A 20376-nucleotide genomic window follows, 5' to 3' on the forward strand; every position below is an offset into this window, starting at 1 on the left:
TTAGTACTTATAACAATAAACTCTAATCCTTCAGAGATTTCACAGAAAAACAAAACAAAACAAAACAAAACAAAAAAAAACAAACAAAAAAACCTCTTACCTCTTTGGAAGAAGAACAGTTACATTTCTCCTCTTGTTTTCTCTTGGAATTGATTAATTCTTTATTTGTTTCCAAATTGAGAATGTTATCTATTTGGGACCTCTTGATCCTTGGATGAAGCTACCATCACAGGTGTTACAGGTGATATCTACCCTGCAGTGAGTAATCACTCAAGTTAAACAGCAAGATCCTTGCATATAAAACAGAAGATATCTATGTTGGCAGAAGCTTTTAAAAATGAAACAAGAAAAACAAAACAAAAAAAAAACAACAAAAAAAAACAACTATATTTACCTGGAACAGGCAGGAATAATTGCTAATATCTTAATTAAGATCATCTACTAAGATGTTTTGGCAGCTTCCTGAATTGTTTTATAGTAGTTTGTGTTTTTGTTTGTTTGTTTATTTTTTTTTTTAATGTCAAGATACTTATTAGAATGAGATTTGCACTAGTATGTAACAGTAGAAAGAAAGTAATATCTAAGTTACAGCTGACTTGTTGAATATCTTTACGTATATACTGGTCAATGGAACCAGGCTTTGGAGACACCACTTAAAATCACACCTGAAAAATATATGGAGTGTGGGGTCACTGACACAGATGTGTGAGGCATCTTTTTGTTTTTCATTAATTTTGAAGAGGCCAGTCACTGGCATTTTTACCCCACTCTGCAGCACAAATTTGGGATTATTTTGAGATTGTAAGTGACATTTTTTATCATGTAGGATGGTCAGAAATTGCTACTTTTTTTCCACTGCTTGAAAGTTTTGTTATTCATAATTCATAATTTATTTTTTTTTTTTTTTTTTTTTTTTTTTTTTTTAGTGAGAATGAATCAAAAGCTATTGTGAAGATAATTACTTTGAAATCTAGGTCTGTCAGCTGTTGAGTTCCACTTGCAACATTCAAAAACAGCAACTATCTGTACATTTTGTAACTGTTGTTGTTTGTTTCTTTAGTATCAAATCTTCAATTTCATTCTTTGGATTTTCATGATTCACAATCTAATTAAATGAGTATTTCTCATTTTCAACTTCAAGTATGTGAAAGCTTATTCTCAATGTTATTTTGTATTAAAGAGTTTCCAAGGATCATTATTCATTAATAATCCATTCCTAGATATTAAAAATATATATATATATGTATTTAACACTAAAATATTTAAGAGTATTAATTAAAATATATGCAACAGATTTATCATAATAGTATTGTTTTTTTAACAATGATACAGTTGCTTAAACATTAAACTAAATACAAGTATTGTGTACATATATGTATCAACTTATTTAAATTCATGTCTTGAATATGTATTTCTGAAACTGTGAAAATAACTAGAATTATCAACGTTATATCATAGTAGAACATTACTTACTAAAAAACTTTAACTTACAAGTCCATACGCTGGCATTTGGGTGCCTGTATTGTAAAGGAATATGTAATTCCACACCACAGTTTATGATGCTAAGCCTCCCTCTCTGACAAACTGATTTTATCTCTCTTTACCCATCATATATCTCTCCAATCCCTCTCATTCTGGAAGAGCAGGGCAAACCACAGAAAGTGTGTAGCTGTTTGGCTATCATGTTTGAAGGCAAATGCCCTTAGGACCTCTTTTCCATCACTGATTTCCAGAGTTTTTCAAAAATCTGTGTGTGCTCCTGGGCCATTCATTCATCATTTGATCCCTAATGAATATTTTGTAATGTTTTCATTTGGGATACCTTTAATTTCTTAAATGTGTCCCCGTTTACAACCTCCTTTAACTACACCTTTATTTCCTCAAACATACTGTGTTCTGAAAGATTTTTTAAAAGTCATGAATGGCCAATTCTCCCTCCTTTTCCCTTCCCATAACAAAATACAGAAAGAAATGTTCCCACTGTGACTGACTTAGAGATAGAGTGGAGAGTGTTACCCCTGCTGTACAAAGTTATGCCTTTCATCTTTACACACCAAAATTTTAATTGCTTTCTGTTGTGGCAACAGAATGATGATCTAGGATGGTAAATTAAGCATATTAAAAAACATAGTTTTGTATGTATAAGCACTTACCGTTTTAAGGAGATACCACAGTAGTACCAGACTGCAGTACTACTGAAGACTTTAAAAGGAAACACTTTAATAAGACAGAGAATTTTAACACCTCTTAAATGATTCCCTTCTCCTTCCTCCACCACTGACAGAAGAAAATGATTCCTTATCAATATTATCTGTTTCTTTAAGTATTGTTTTAGATATCTTTGGGTCATCATAATGTCATAGATGATTACATCCTATAATGCATTATCTAGTGTTAAATAACAAAATAAGAATTTATCCCCTACTAAGTTATTCTGTCAAGCTCCTTTGGAAAAAGATACACAAAAAAAAAAAAAAAAGAAAAAAAAAAAAAAAGAAAAAAAAAAGTTGCAAGTAAGTTGCAAGTACTGAAAACCAATTGTTTAACTGTTTGGAATTAGTGACCCAGACTAAACTTCTTTATCAGAAGTTGTGAATATGGATTTTTATCCATATTTAGTTTTATGGGCTAATTTCAGTTATTTTTTGGAATAGTGTCAAAGTTGATTATTTTACCTGTATGATCTGAATTTGTACTCACAAATAGTTGGTTTTCAGACATAGGATTTTGATTATGTTCCTTGTCTTGACCAAATGATTAAAATGCAAAAATAAAATATGTCCCAATAATTTATTTAATTGAAATGAATGCCTTGATGTAAATGACAATTCAGTTAATATTTCAGCAGATAATGTGGTTTGAGGGTACAGTCTAGTCTCCAGATCATTGATCAATGATCAAGATCATTGCTTACAGTGGATGTAGTTGTATTTGGCAAGGTTGTATATTTCAAATCCACTGTTGTATACAGATCAAAAGAAGAGCCTTTTGTCAAGATGTGGATTTGTTTCCTGATCTCATTCATTTCTTTCACATCCTTCTCTTTTCTTTCTTCTTTTTTTTTTTTTTTTTTTTTTTTTTTTCCCCACTACTCTTTGGACTTAAAATATTCTAAAACTATTCAACTATTCCTTTATCTCAGGAGTTTTCCCTTTCCTAAAGAATATGAAAAAAAAAAAAAAAAATAAAGGTGACACATGTTCACAATTCTGCCATGATTACAGAACTTCCAAGGAAATCTGTGAACTCAAATTGTAACATTTGCTTTCTAGACACCAGTCACAGTATTGCTGTTCTTCTAGGTGTAAAGATATTAATAGTTAATTAAGATTCCTTACTGTTAACTTTCTTCTTCAGATAAAACACCAAATGTTTATGTTGTTGCGTAGAAGAGCAGCAGCAATATATGTAATGTCTTTGTTTTTTCCTGGACATGGTTCTCAGCAATCTTCTCTAGGTGACCTTATTTGAGTAGAAGGGTTGGACAAGATGACCTCCGGGGTCCCTTTCAAACCATTCTGTGATTCTGAGAGATGTGAAAGTATTTTTCAGTCTGTTAGTGAATTTTGCATAATTTTCTTTAGAAAGAAAAAATAGCAACAGTAGTCAGAAATGTTAGGTACAGTTTTCAGTAATTAAAATTCTGTCTGCTGGACTGCATGTCACCATAACCAAACAAGTGGCTTTATTGCTTAGACTTTTCTAGAAGTGAAAGCTCAGCAATTTTGCCCAACTCATTGCACTACAGGTCCTTGCTTGGCCTCTGCATAGGAACTACTGCTGAATTTTGTACCTCTGCAGCCTGTTGTCTGCTCCCATTTTTTTTTTTTTTTTTTTTTTTTTTACATTTAAAACAAACAAACAAACAAACCTCTTTTGTTTAGTCTGCATGGGCCCATGATGCAGATCTGCCCAAGTACTGCATTATAACCTCAGTTGTCTGTCAAGAGTTCACTATTTTTCACACATGCTCACAAATGGATCATTGTCTTATCTAGTACAATGTTGGTTATACCCATATTGCTAATGAATCTGTCTCAGGCAGAGAGACATGTTTGCTGTCTGGCTCACATGTATGTTCACGGAGAGAGTATCCATGTTGCGTGTCAGGGGAGTGAAACCGTAGTTCACCAGCCTTTATGTTTTCTTACACAGCTACTGTGACAAACTAGCTGTGCTTACATTTTGTTTTTCTCTTTACCTGTTCCTTTAACTCTGTCATCATTTTTGGCATCACACTGATCTGCTCATGAATCTCTGCTGTCCAGAATGAGGCCAAGTGAGACATAACACATGGGCAATATAGCACCAAACAGCAGGGCAGTGCTTCCAGAAAATACAAGTGAAGGAGTGCTTCCAGAGAATCAGTCCAATTCAGGCTGATGGCATCTGCCTGGGAGACTGTCTTGACTGATTGTCATGATGCAATCTCCTTTGTAAATTTGGATCACATGAGAATCCATATTCACAGGCTGGGACCAGGCAGCACCGCACACATCGGATGAATAATCACAGTTGCCAGAGCTTCTTCATTCAGAGGGTGTTCCCAGTGTGCCGGCTGTAGCTAGATTCCACCAAGCTGCCATAGGCTGCCTGCAGACTGGGGAGGGCAGCAGCACCTAGTTGGATCAGAAGTGAGGGTATGCCTGAGGGCTGGGTTGGGTCAGTGAGCAAGAAGCAGAACCTGCTCCTGCAGAGACATCATGGAAGTTAGGGCAGAGGGTGTGTAAGAGAAATACTTCATGGTAACTGATGCCTGGACATGAAACCTTGTCCAATGTTGGAAGTAGGGAAGATTGAGTTGGCCGCCACCCAGTTCCATGTGGCAGTGATCCAAATACTGTCATCATTGACTCTTACCACTGCAGCAGCTCTGAAAGCTGAGGTGGTTGCTCTCTTCATAGAACCCAATTCTTGCCCTTTTTAGGGCAGCAAGTACTGTGCAGGTATCTGATAAGTATAGGCAAGAACTTGGCCAGGAGGCAACAATAAGGCAAAAATGAAGGCTGTGTGGATATTTCTTCTCCCTGTACCCTGCCCAGGTAGAAAATCAGACTCAGTGTTTCATGTATAGCCCCAGGCTTCATAGTGTGCTCCTGGCAAAAGGTCACATAAGTTTTATCACAAAAGGACCACGTGTGGTGTGTCCTGGTCATCCATGGTATCTGAATTCTAGCAGTTTTCCTTCGTTTTTCTGTGTTATCATAGGAGAAACAAAGTCCTCCTGTTTCCTATCTGCCATAGGTCAGACAGAGGCAGAGCCTCTCCTAGCCCCATATTTCTAAATTTTTGGGAAAGGCTCTGGGAGACTGTCCTTTCACCAGAGACTATCTGAATAATAGGAGCTCTCTGTAGCCAGTGAGATTGGTCCTTCTTATTTAGTTGTATACATGTGGCAGCTAAAAAATCTCCAAGCTGTCATTCTCTTTAACTGCTCCTAGATTTCATTTCAAAGAAAGGTAATACTTCTCTGAGATCAATCTGGAGTTGACCTAACATGTATAGACTGTGAGTATCCTGGGGATCTCCCCATGAAGTCAGTCTTTGAAATTGTATTATTTATCAACATTTGCACTCATAAATCTTAATCTTAGATCTTTCATTCTGTCTGTCTCTTTTTGCTAAGATTTTAAAAATTCTGTTTTGCCTTTTAAATTAGATCCTCTTTAGATTATGATTATTGCTGAAGAGTATGAGAAATACTGTATACTAGAAATAGTAGTATCAACTTGGCATGTTGACACTTCTTGTATCACACTCTTTTAAGTTCATTCAGGTATTGCATATGAAAGCAGAAGTTTTAAGACTGAAATTTAGATGCAAAAGTGAGTGGGTTTTGTTTGTTTGTTTTCATTTTGCTAAAAAGGACTGCATGCCAAGAGTGGAGTGTTATTTATATATATATATATATGTATTTTGTATTGAAGTAGAGGTGTTTTTCTTTTTCTTTTTTTTTTTTCCTCCTAGATGTGGTCCACAGAGATGTATAATTAATTCGATCTCTTGTCGCTACTGATTGATTTGTACTATGTAATACATCTCCCCATGACCCTATGATACTTCCTTTATTATAGAGAAGATTACTTGTACTTTAAACATAGTTTAAAGTTTGAAAATATGAAATCAGATGCCAATCTGAGGCTACTTTCTTTTTATATTGAAGATATTGTTGTGTGTGTTAAAAAATAACACGTTTTTTCACCCTTTTCATGATACTTTTTAAAAGCATATTTACATTTTTTCTCTAGACAGTTTTTTTCTATTTTTTGTATGTTTTCTTTTTCTTTTTCCCATGATTTTAAAGAAATTTTCATATCCCTTAAGCATGCCAGTTTTATTATGTGTGAGGCTTTGAAATTTCAACAGTATTTCCTGATGTAGAGATATCATGTTAAAGTTTTAATATGGATCAAATCTTGCTTATCTTTTTGTAGTTAACAAGGGTCTTTAATATTGACCATTTGAAATACAACTAGGTATTAAGAGGCCAGAGATGCTGAGAATCACTCTCTGAATTCCAATATACTTGCTTATGCCTTGCCAATGTCGTCACCACAAAATAAGAAAATATAACAGTTGAGTTATCGATATCAAGTGCAGGAAAAAGTATAGTTCATACTGTAGGATTGTAAATAGTCGACCTAAAGATAGATTACATATGCAACTACTGGAGGAGTATCTGACTTTTATTCAACTGTATGAATAATGTTGCTTTAAGTAACTCTCTTAGTGTCACAGACTTGTGGCCCCTCATCCTCCTGAGGAATGTGGTGATAAAATTGAGCATGCATTTCATCTGACTGGGGCATAGCCGTTCCAGGAAGTCTAATGACTCTTTGAAGGGGCAGGTATCTAGCACAACACCATGGCTGTGTGTTATAACAAAAACATTAATGCCTCTCAATCATCAGGTACAACGTCACCAGAGACATACATCGCCAATTAATACTTCAGATGTGTTTTTGAGAAGGTTGCTGTCAGCCCAGACTTGTGGTGGTACTGACTTCTACCTTCAGAGAGATGGTAGCATGAGGCTGGTCTGGAGGAGACTGATGTCACCCTCTGCACTGAGGCAATCCTTAGTGACATGGGCTCACTGATGAATTATAGAAAATGTTTTTTTAACCTTATGGAGCCTAAATAGTGCCAGGCAGCAGGAATAGGGGTGAGGCTTCAAGAACGTGCTAGCTGTCCTCTAGCCTCTGGTTGCCATTCCAACTGCAATGCCACTCTGTGCTCTGACTTAGCTCCCTGTCTAAGCTCCTGCTCATGTTTCTGTACTTATCACTGCACTAAAGACACCACTCATTCCTAGTACCTTGTGATCCCTTTCTACAGCTAATAATACAACAGTAAAATAATCCAACTTCCCCAAATAAGTCACTCTTTTTCCATTTACTGTTGCTAATGCCAGAATAAGTCTGAGGATGCCTGTTATTTACATTTTTACATCAATGTGCAAGTACCATTTCCATCAAAGGAGCCCCTATTCCACATGCACCTTTTCAGTGGCATGAGTCAGTCCAGCTAAATGTTGGTAGGATTGCCATTGTCTATACAGTGTCAACATTGTGCTTGGTTTGTCTGCACGTGGCTCGTTAGAAGAGAAAGATAGATCCTATTGAAACTGTAGCTGGAGTATAGGTGCCTAAAGTCCAGCAGGCATCCTTCATCTTCCTTAAGCATGTGGAGCAGTAGTACTGAATCACTTTTGAAGACATTGCAACTCTACAGCAATAAACATTGACAAACAGCACAGAATTAACCCTAAGTCTACCATTTTTTGCTTTACTTGTGTTCTTAGTTTAAGTATACACTTTCTGATATGACTTATTAACCATGTAGTACTTTTACATTTTCCAAGCATGTAAAAATCAGGTTGCAAGTCATACGTGGGTCTAGGACCTCAACATTACAGAAGCAGCTGTTTCCCTTCCCCTTCAGAACTGGAATAACAAATATAGGGTGTCAGCACATATTCCTTGAAAGTTCAGGATTACCTTGAAGGATTAAACAAGTCTGTCTTCTTCGGGGTCCTTCTGGGATACTGCATTTTTATCTGTTCCTGGGGATCACCACCTATTCATTTTCATCCCGTTTTTCTCCTCTTGCTTTAAATAGTTTCTGAAAATGTGCTGTTCTCAGCATGCGTTAGTAATATCACTCCCTATAATGACAGTCCATGTTCTCATCCTTCAACATATTGCATATACCTTCTCCAGAGGGAGCTGGCACTTTCTCCAGAGGGAGCTGGCACTAGATAGACCCTGCTTTAGCAGGGATGAGGGAAGGAAGCTTACTTTTATCCTTTTTTTTTTTTTTTTTTTTTTTTTTTTTTTTTAACAGTTGCTGACATGTCATATGTGCTTCTCCGTGGGCTTAATTGCTCTTTCCATTTGGCCCTGAAAAAGAAAAAAAAAAAAAAAAAAAAAGTTGGCCCACCCATTGGATTTAATGATGTCTGTGATTGCTTTTAAGTACAGACGCTCTTGGTGGCAGTCATTAACACTTTTAGTATGACAAGCTGTCATCCCCCATGCGGGTGTCAGTATGTCTCACAGCAATCCAGAATGGCTGTATTCTGAACCCACCATTCCATCTTGCTCAGTCAGACCAGATTTCACAGCAAGTGCCTTGAAATTATCCAGTACTATGAATTTATTCAAATTTCCATCTTCACTCTCATCCCCTCTTTAAATTTTAATTCCTAGTTAGAATTACTACTTGTAAGTAAGCATTAGAAAATTTTATTTCTAGCTGAGATGTTCTGATACAATGCTTGATTTTGCATTTTTTTGTACTCGGTGGAGTCAATAACATGGACTACAGAAAATGTAGTCCTACTTAAGACCTAGATTAGAATTTTCATTCTCGTGCCATTGCCAAAAATAAAGGAGCTCATAACTTATTTGGTTTTACTTTGCACTTCATGAGGCCTCAGCTTCTGTGCTGTTTTCCATATGGACAGAAGAGAAGTCCAATTCCCTCTGCACCTTGGCTACAGGCTGGTCACTGGCTCTTTCTTTACTACTGAACTCTGGCTGAATGAAACAGTGAAAGGAACATACATATTGCCCCACTTTACTTCTGTGGGGAAAAGTTGAAGACAGTAGGGGATGCCCCAGCAAGCAAAAACAGAAAGCACAAGTCAGCTTCCTGGTTACAGAGAAATGAAAGATGTTGCACAGAGTTTTATGACTCGGAAGCTCTTCAGCTAGGAATTCTGATACCTACTAAATAACATGTGGGATAGCTACACTTTCTATAACATCAGGGAAGACTTGGATCATATTTTTAGCTGTGTCCCTTAAAACTAAACTTGTATACTTGATTTCTATTTTTCCTTTATAATAATTATTTTTGTATCAGAGGGAGGCCTTGGCTGCTCTAGATACTAGAATATGTAGAACACCTTCTTTGCATTGCCATTTATTCCTCAGCTGCTGTCTTAGTGTGATGAACATATAATACAAGAAAGTCCTATTAGGAGGGATTCTTTTATGAAATTACATATATGTTTGTCCATGTCTTTTAAGAAATAAAACTGTATTATTTTTGGTGTGGAAATGTGTTGGTGATGGGTGTATCTAGGAAATAAAGTCTTCTATAAATGAGAAATTCAGAGATGGAACTACATTTATGTACAAATTGGAGGAGGTATTTTCATCGTGTTCAAAGTGGTTGTGGTTTGTTGCACTCGGCACTGATTTGCACTGAAACTTATGCACTGTAAAGGTATAATTAGTAGAAGATGTAAGATCTTTAAGGAACTTATTTGTTGTCACTATAAACTGCTTTGGAAAAGACCTCAGAAATAAAATGGATGTCATAGCTATCTTTTATTTTTATTTTTTTTTTTTAATTTATTTTTATGTTTTATCTTTTTACTATTTCAAACACTTGCCTTGTGTCACAAAATTTTATTTGTTGAAATCCTCCTATTTAAGCATTAATTTAAATGGAATTCTGTAGTCATTTACAAACACTTTATTTAAGCTAACGTTATCATTGTGTTTTTCTCATGACTTCTGTAGTTACTGCAATTTCTACAAGCTAGTGAAAATCTTAACTTTTCCCCTGACTGTTTGAACTTCTGACAGTGTGCCTAATCCTGATTAGAATTTAGCTGATACCACAATCTTTGCTTATAGGGAAAAATTTTGTTTCTGGCTACTCAATATCCTTGCTCTTTTGAAGTTTTTAAATGACTGTCTTTTGTGCTGTGTTAGATATGTGTGGCTCTGATTGGGTGGTATATTTACCAGTAATAGCACTTTTATTGTTCCATGAAGCATTTGCAATTGTACTTCTTTGAAAAGAAACACTCCTTTTATTTTTTTCTGAAATCCTCATATTGTCTGACAATTTCCAAGCAGTTGATTCTAAAAGGCAGGAACAATAGCAGTGCATGCTTCATAATTTTCAGCTGAAATAAAATCATTGTGGCTGAGAAAAGTAATGGAATTCATTCCTTTCATGGTCATCTGTGAATACTCTCAATTTCCTTGTGAGGATATAATGCTTCCTTTGAATATTAATATTGGTCCGATTTCTATCGTGCAGTTTCAGATTCAGGTCCCTGAAGTAACTTGTTAAGCCAGCTAAGAAAACCCTATCAAGGGTATCTTTCCTGTAGTATACATAAACTTGAGGGAGTAACATTTTTTTTTCCACTTTTTTTTTTTTTTTTTTTTTTTTTCCAAGTGTTTAGATAAAATAATTGGTTTCTTTCCTTGTTCATCAGGAACCTTTTTAATTTCTGGCACTTCTGCATCTTTTTCTCTTCTCACCAGATGCAGCACTGATGTATCTCACAGGATTCTGTGATAGAAACAGTGCTGTGTCATTGAATTAACATGCCTGTTTACAAGCTCCATAACTATTCTGCATGTTCAACTTAATGAAGATTTAGTAAATACCACAGGGATCATTTGATGGATTATTGTGCTAAGCAGTATTGTGCTAAACAGCACTTGACATGCTTTCAGGCAAAAAAGTAGACCTTTTTCTTTTCCCATCACAGCTGCAAACTTGCCGTAGCAACCCTAATCACCTCCATAGATTAATGTTGCATTATCAGAGCTGTCCCAAGAGCCTGTCTATTGTTCAAGAAGATTATCTGCCAAGTCAGAGATCCACTGTCAGCACTACATCTTGCTACTCTTTGTGGCAGATATACAGTAGTGATTCCATGTTTATGTTACTTGGAAGAGTAAGTTGGTTCCTACTGTTGGTCTTGTCATGTTGTTTTCTGTAATTTGTTTACATTTTTTTTTTTTTTTTGTAATTTCTTGGTGCCTGGTCCTCTCAAGTTTTACTGAGCTGCTACCCACAGTATATTAAAGGGCTATATGGGTGTATCTGCTGACCTGATACAGCCTTTTTTCTCTGTTGTAACAGTTCTGTGTCTGGGTTTATCTATTATTATTATTCTTATGATCATTGCATATTTTTGTTTATATTTCTACAAATCTCTTGTTGTTTCTTATTTATATTTCCTCGTAGGAGTGAATCTTTTAATTAAAGATTAAAAATTGTCGTTTCTGGCTCAAGTACACTTTTTTTCAGGAGACTGCATTTTCTGGGAGAAGAATTGTGCTGGAAATAGGTCATTTAAGCTCAGATGCAACATCTGCCATCATCGTAGCATGTGATTTTTGCTCCCTTCTCATGGGAAGTATGACAATGCTCAGCTTGGAAAATGACTCCTCTTCATTCCCCACCTCTCTCCTATTTGCTTTGATGCAGGAGACTTTACTCCAAAGGTGGTGTGGGAAGATTAAAGAAATCATTCCTATCTCTCTATCTTTGACTTAATTTCTTGCTACCTCTTTTCCTTGTTATTCAACTTCAGACAGAAGTCCTGCACCGGAGCTGAGGAGAAGAGAGATTTAAGCAGTTTCTGTCAGCTCTTTCCTCAGTATCCTCTCACCCCATACCCTGGCTACCATTCAGATATCAACACAACTCTGTCTAAAGTGCAGGACGGATAAAATTGAATACATATATATTTTTCTAGTGACATTCTTCTGCATATATTTCTCACAATATTTCTTCTCACAATATTTCAAGCCAATGGAATTCTTAATCCATTAAGGTCAATGGGAGCTTTGCTATGGATATCAGCAGATACAACACTTCATACTGGGGAGAAGCTTAAAAGAAAGGGGGTAATGCTTAGAAGGAACTAAAGAGAGTTTGTATGAAGCTACTGCACCAGTAGAAATGAGATCACAATCCTCTTTCACTAAATCATAATCATAAACAAGAATAGGAAATTGCTAAATCTCAAATAATTTTACTTAGAATCATTATATGTATGTAAGCTTTCAGCAACTCTTTGAAGGAGTTAATTGCACCTGAACAGAGTAAACAAAATATGTCTGCAAGACTTTTTATCAAAAAAAAACTTACATCTCAGACAGTTATGATGATGTATTGTCATTTTGTAAGGCATTAGGTACTAGCACATCATTAGGAATCGAGCTTTAGTTAAATGGTACTCAGTTGTTCATAGTCTGTGAAACAATGAGGCTGAGAGTGAACAGATTATGATTAAAACACAGCACTTCAGGAAAATTAAAATATAGCTACTACAATAATTATAAAAAAATACTTAGGCACTTTTTTAATTACATAAAAAAAAAAAATCTGGTTGAAGCTTTCTGTATGTAAATATAAGAATCTGTTATTTGTGGTGGTTTCACACTGGTAGGTAGTTCAGCTCCACCAAACCTCTCTCTCAATCCCCCTGCTCAAAAGAACAAAAAGACAAGGGGAGAAAATACAAAGAAAAATAGCTCGTAAGTTGAGATAAGGACAGGGAAACTACACAACAATTACTGTTATGGGAAAAACAGATTCAGCATAAGGGAGATTAATATAATTTATTGCCTACCAATAGCAGACTAGAGCAATGAGAACTAAAAGCAAACTAAAGACACATTCCCCTCCCATCCACCCTCTTCTACTTCATCTTTCCCCAAGTGGAGCATGGCAATTGTAAACAGGGGCTGCGGTCAGTCCATAGCACTTCATCTCCACTGCTCCTTCTCAGTCACTCTCTGCCCCTGCTCCACGTGGGGTCCCTCCCACGGGATGCCGTCCTTCCTGAACTGAGCCTGCGGCAGCAGCTCTTCAAGAACTTCTCCCACTTGGCTCTGTACCACAGGGTCCATCGTTCCCCCAGGAGCAAACTGCTCCAGCACAGGTCCCCCACAGGCGGCAAGTCCCCCCAGACCCCTGCTCCTGTGTGGGCTCCTCTCCATGGGCTGCAGCTCTGGTCCAGAGCATGTTTCTGTGCGGAGCCTCGTGATCTTTTGTCTCTTGTAAGCTTAAGCGATTTCTGCTAATGCTGACAGTGCCTCTGCTGTGCTGCTGTCACCTCTAGATTCTTCTTCTCTCCCATTTCTGCACAGCCTCCCCACTTACCCTGCTCGGCTGGCTCTGATAAAGTAGGTCATCCTCCCTGTGACACTCTGGGTGCTCTGGTGACAGTATCTGGGATGCAGGTGCCTACCAGATGTAATGGTGTGGCAACAGCAAATGTTGCAGTTATGGGAGGACCCTGAATAGGTATTATAGAGGATTAGATGCATATTTAAAATGTATCTGACCTGGACATGTTTTTTGATTGTTAGACACTTGGTTTACTCTGTATTAAATAATCTTAATTCTGCAAAGGAATGGAGACTGGGCTGTAGCCCTGTGATTAGAGCTGCATGGCCAGAACAAGAACCAAGCTGGAATTATCAGAACATATATCCATCATCAGACCATCATCCATGTCCAGGTGGAGACCAGTGATGAGTGGTGTTCCTCAGGGGTCAGCGTTGGAACCAGCACTGTTTAACACCTTTGTTGGTGTTGTGGACAGGGAGATTGAGTGCATCCTCAGCAGGTTTGCTGATGACAACAAGCTATCATGCAGTCAATACGCTGGAGGGAAGGGATGCCATCCTGAGGGACCTGGACAGGCTTAAGAGGTGGGATTCTGTGAGCCTCACACAGTCAACAAGGTCAAGTGCAAGGTCCTGCACCTGGGTCAAGGCAATTCCAAGCACAAATAGAGACTGGGTGGGGAACAGATTGAAAGCAGCCCTGATGAGAAGGACCTGGGAGTGCTGGTTGACGAGAAACTCAATGTGAGTTGGCAATGTGTGCTTGCAGCCCAGAAAGCCAACTTTATCCTGAGCCACATCAAAAGCAGCACGGCCAGCAGGTTGAGGGAGGTGATTGCCCCCCTCTGCTCTGCTCTTCTGAGACCCCACCTGGAGCACTGTGCTCAACTCTGTGGCCCCCAGGACAAAATGGATGTGGACCTATTAGAACAAGTCCAGAGTAGGGTCACATAGATTATCAAGGGGCTGGAGCACCTCTCCTATGAAGACAGGTTGAGGGAGTTTGGGTTGTTCAGGCTGGAGAAGAGAAGGTTCCAAGGAAAACCTTATAGCTGCTCTTCCAGTACCTAAAGGGGATGTAAAAGAAAGCTGGGGAGGGACTCTTTGTCGGTGAGTGTAGGGATAGGAGAACTAATGGCTTTAAACTAAAAAAGGAAAGATTAGGTATTAGGAAGATGTTCTTTACTATGAGGGTGGTGAGGCACTGGCACAGGTTGCCCAGAGAAGCTGTGGATGTCCCTTCCCTGGCAGTGTATAAGGCCAGGCTGGATGGGGCTTTGAGCAACCTTGTCTAGTGGAAGGTATCCCTGCCCATGGCTGGGCAGGTTGGAATTAGATGATCTTTAAGGTCCCTTCCAATCCAAACCATTCTATGATTCTATGATTCTAATGGAAAGAAAGCATCGAAAGTTGCAAAAACTGCATTCTTTTATTTCCAATGTACTTGAATGCCACTTTATAACACAAAAAGCTTGCTTGCAGGTAGACATATTTTCTTTGCTTTTATCTCAAAGTATCTCAGAGACTATTTCACTGATTCAAGGTTTGGTTGTGTTTGTTGGTGGTGGTTTTTGTATTTTATTTTATTTATTTATTTATTTACCTAGCACACTAAGAATTTACAATGAAGATTCTGGCCACCAAATTAATATGAGATTCAGAGATTCCTTAATGTCCTTATCCCATTTATTTTAACTTCACATGGTTCCCGTTTCCATCAAGGTACAAAAACAATAATATAACCTAAACAGAGGGATATATATGCATGTACATATGAAAACAACTTTCTTATTTCACCAAATCAAGAACTTCTGCCTTTTCTGGATATGATCTTTAGAATTTGAGTACATGGTCGAATTTATTCTACCTGCATATTTTGCAGAATGTTTAGCATTATTGTTTGAATTTATTTTAAAGAAAAGATTGGTAAAATGCTATAGTTTGATGAGCCATAAAATACTGGGCTTAGAATGTAAAGCCCTTTAGTTATGAAAGAAAAAGTGTTTTGAGGCTATAGCATTAAGAGCTTATCTTAATCTTGGTTTAAATTTGTAACACTGCTAAATGCTAAGATTTGATATGTCTCTGTAGTTGCATTTATTTCTGTGGTCCTTATTTCACATGAGCATGATAATTATGTAATTCCAGTGTGGTTAATTCTGAATCTCACCTCTGCAAAATCAGAATCAGACTCACTTTTTGATTGCAAGCAATCTTTCTGAGCCATTTATCACAAAACCACGTTTTCCTTGTGTGGCATTTCCACCTTTTCTCTGGCACAGACTAATTTGTGTATTACATGGTTGTCTGTTCTTAAATATTATTAATAGTTGTTTATCAACTGCTAAAAGCTGCATGTTGAGCCATAAATAAAAGCCTGACACATTATTACTGCTGTAAAAAATAAGCAGCTGGAAGTCATAAGCTAAATGCTTACAGAGAAAAATAACTGCTTACCAGCTTACCGAATATTACTACGAAAAGATTCATATAGCATTATTCATGTGAAGATAAACACTGCACTCCAAGAAACACTAAGATTTGGTAGACACAAATGATCTCTCTATTTGGAAAGTTATTTCCAGCTACTACTTCATATGGTTTCCTAGTTTTATTGCACCTGGGACTATTTTGTCCTTGGATGCTGAGTGATTTGGGGGTAAAATCTCTACTTATTACTTCAGTCAGTAAAGTGAAAGATGCCACTTCACAGAAGTGTGATATTTCCTGGAAGCAAAAGAGTAAAGTAATGCAAGATAGGGGCTAGAACTCCTCTCCTATCTCTCTTTCTTCCTGGCAGAAGTTACACTCTAGGCATACAGGTGCAGGGTGAGAAAGAGCCTGGAAGTGTGAAATAAGCTGCTACTTCTTCCCAGGCAAATGGAGGAAAGATATGCCCTTCTCAGAGCTACCAAATTCTTTGACATCTTGTTATAGGCATGTGGAGAAAGTACTTTTCTGCTTTTCTCCTTGAACCACCTACTAGAAAAGTCTAACTAATAGTTAACTCGATACTTATTCATCAAGTAGATATTTATTCTACGTTTGTACTTGGATTACTAGTGCCAGAATATGAATGTGCAAGAAGGAGGCTTTTTTTTGCATTTCTGTTCTGTAGAAACTCCTCAAGACTGTGGTATTAAATAGAATTAGATGTGCAGCATGAGAATATGCCCCTCAAGGAAGGCATATCTGCAAGACTGAAAAACAATGCAGAAGGTGCACTTGCTTTCAGATATGCATAGGAGAGTAATTCTGCCCTCTGTTTCTCTCATGAGCTCCATTTAATGGTTAATGGTGTTTCAACCACTTTCATTAGTTGGCATGTACTCACTGGAGTAATAAAGGGACTGGCAACCCCATTGTCCTCTGATCAATGTGGCCTGTTACCTGAGCTCTGGTGCTGGATTTGGTTTGAAATAGAAGTGATGTGGAGCTGCGGTATGTTGTTCTAACACAAGCAAATATTATCTTTCAAAGTTACTTCACACTACGAAGCCTCTTATAAGAATACCTTGCTTAGGTGAAATCTCATAGGGTTTATATATATACTACCAGGCTTCCTTGCCGTTGCTTGCTACACTATAGACCTGTAATGTGGTAAATCCAATGCTAACAACAGGCCATGAGATTCATTCACAGCTTGCTAGGAAGGCCTCAGGATGGAAAGTCATTGCAACTTCTCTGTTTGAATGTTTTTTGACTGCCTGCAGCTTTGGTTTACATGGTTTTGCTGGAAGAGAAATTTTATAATTGGCCAGGTATCTATGGGTAATTTGGTTTGCTCTTGCTTATCTTTATGTGATACCACACTGGTTTTATGACTGTAGCCTAATGATGAAATGTAGGGATGTGCAGGCATGGTATACCAGTGGCCTTCAAATGGAGGCCCAGGTTTCAATGCAATGAAGAACATATATGGGTTGATAGGGGAACACAAAGCTAAAAGGAAAAAAAAAAAAAAAAAAAAAAAAAAAAAAAAAAAAAAAGCTTAAAGAAATGCAGACCTGGATTGGGGTTAGCAAAGAAAATAAAATAATATGAACTGTACCTGACATGTAAAAGGCACTATGTATGTTAAATTTGTATGTAATATGGAGCTGCAGAGCCATGAGGAGATAGAAGGGTGTAAAAGTGTCCTAACACACAGAAGTGTGATCCACTAAGTTGATCCCAGAATGGGGAAGAAGAAATCATTAGCAAGAACATCCCATTCCTCCCAATGCAGGACTCCAGGTGCTGAAAACTCACCATAACATCATCATCAACACCAGAATTAAGCCACTGACCTAAGGACCCAGAGCGGTGGAAACTAAATATGCATAAAGCAGTTTTAACTGTGTTATTATTTTTTGTTAGTTATATTATTATTATTACTTATTAAAAATAACGTGGCCATTTTCTTTGTATTACTGTAAAAATGAGATTCTTGGAATAGACAATTGAGGTGTCTGCCACTGAGATAGGCCCATTCCCTGATATATGCAGCAGAAATTTCACATCTGAGCAGCTGGATGTTGCAAGGGAAGCATGGAAGCTTTTTTTTTTTTTTTTTTTTTTTTTTTTTTTTTTTTTTTTTTTTTTTCCCCATCCCTTTACACATCTTCTGGCTTGTTGAGATGTGACAGACTCTCCAAAGCACAAGAATTTCTCCAAAGTCTTGGTGTGGAGCATCTGATTTATGCCACATATATAAGACAGTACAAAAGAAGTAAAATGAACTGTGCTGAGTTTAGGCCTGCTTTAGGTGATTATGTCCAGTTAGTCCACACCTAAATAATTCATGAGAAGTCTGAACTAAGTTGATAGGCCATTATTTTCCTTCTGTTGCACATCTTAGATTGACCTTGTATTATTTCCCTCTCCAGGATTTCATTTTTGTTTTGTTTCATTCTATTTTAGAAGCAGTACAAATTTGCTCTGTAGTGCAATAAAAGCATGTCATTATTAATAAGTATATATATATTTTTAATCTATTTCTTATGTAATAAAATCAATCTGAATTAAAAAGATAACCTCTGAACTCCAATTTCTGTTTTAGCACTGTCAGTGGTGCCCAGAATAGACCAGAACATTACTAATAATGAAGTAGTAACTTGAAACAATGGCAAACAATTTGCAGCTTTTCCAGAAGCAAAATAAAGTTTTTTTTTTTTTAAATAAATAAATAAATAAATAAATAAATAAATAAAAATTATCTACATTGATGGACAGTTGTTGGACAAAGAACTTACAGAAAAATAAAGCTGCAGTAATGAATGAATACTGACCAAAAGGTAAAGGGGAAAAATAGTATATTCAAGGCAAAAAGGAATTAGTATTTGCCTCTGTGTTCCATCCAGTCCACACAGATTCTCTGAATACCTAAAAAAATCTGTTGACTTTAACATTCCCTCCTGGGTATAAAGTCAAGACAGTTGTTTAATAATGAAAATTAGATTAGACAGAATCTTGCTTGGATAATATAAAATATCTAATACAGTAAAAAGGCATAGAGTTTATCAGCCTCTTTGTCCCTGGAACAGATGTGCCATCAAGTTTTATTTTAATTTTAAATACATTCTACTATAATCCCCACATTCTCTCTTTCTTCCTGTTGAAATAATTGAATCAGCTACTAAGTTATCCATTCCTACTGTTTCTGAAGAGCGGTTCATAAAGCAATGAAATCATAAATTAAATCATTCATAATATAGAAAGAATACCAATCTTGATAATACCAGTGGTCTCGTTATTTCTCCCTAAAATGAGTCAAGTATCAGGTTAGAGTATCCATATCACATCTGACCTTGTTAATTAGAAATGTTCTTCAAATTATAAAAAATAGTAGTAAACACGTTTTACAATAGTAAAGTATCTAAATGATGACATACAATAACTATAAATACATCAGTCATCAATATTGGATAAATGTTCTTACAAGTAGTTTAGCAGCATTTATTACTTACTAATTTTTATTGCACAGCCTCTTATCCTGATGAAAATCTAACAAAATACATGAGTTGTCACTGACAAAATATAAACATTTAGCTGCTAATAGGTTAAGCTAATGCAAAAAAAAAAAAAAAAAGAAGTAGTAGAAGTCAAACAAGTTAGTAAAGCAGTTCCAAGTTTTGATATTCATGCCATTCATGTACACTAGTTGTTTCCAAAGAGAATTGGGTATGCTGCACTGTAAAAGAGTTGCTGCTTATGTTGCTACTCACTGACACTTAGCAAGGCAATTAAAAACAAACAACAACAACAAAACACAAACAAACAAAAACCAACATATTTGGAATTTTCTATTTTAATAAAATAGCAATACACCTGTGTACATATGTACAGAATATTGTGACCTTTATGGCTTTCTAATAAAACCGCCCACTCTTCTTGATCTTATTGATAATTAAGATGGAGGAACCAGTATGTAACAGCAACAGATTTAAAGTATAGACAGATTACTGAAAATGGCAGAATGCTGACAGAGAATATTGGCTCTGAAGGACTACCTAGCACTAGAAAAATGGATGGCCAGAAAATGCTGAAAATAAACTAAGTGAAATGCATTTGTTAGACAAGCCAACACAAGTATGTCTTACCATTGAAACATAACACAAGAATTTCCAGAAGGCAGCATAGGAAACAAATGCTAAAATGTATGAAAGTAAATAAATACTCATGCTTGTAAGCATTACAAATTTTCCAAACTGAAAAATGGTGAGTTGATGTTTTCTAAAGGAAATCAACCGTGCAATTTTTAGAAAGGTTTGGACACCTCTGATATTATGAACATTCTACATCACATTTAATAACTTAATGGAAACTTTCCGTATTCAGTCAAGTTGTTGGGTACAAACTTCTTGATCTGGTGTCCTTACAGTCCAGTGAACTAAATGCTTGTACCACAGTTATTCAATATGTACTGCCTATATTATTTCTTAGTCTGCAAGGGCTTCTTACAAACTGTTTTGCTTTCTAACAGCAATGTGATTTG

This window comes from Oxyura jamaicensis, chromosome 2, assembly GCF_011077185.1.
Source record: "Oxyura jamaicensis isolate SHBP4307 breed ruddy duck chromosome 2, BPBGC_Ojam_1.0, whole genome shotgun sequence".
Classification (NCBI taxonomy): Eukaryota; Metazoa; Chordata; class Aves; order Anseriformes; family Anatidae; genus Oxyura; species Oxyura jamaicensis.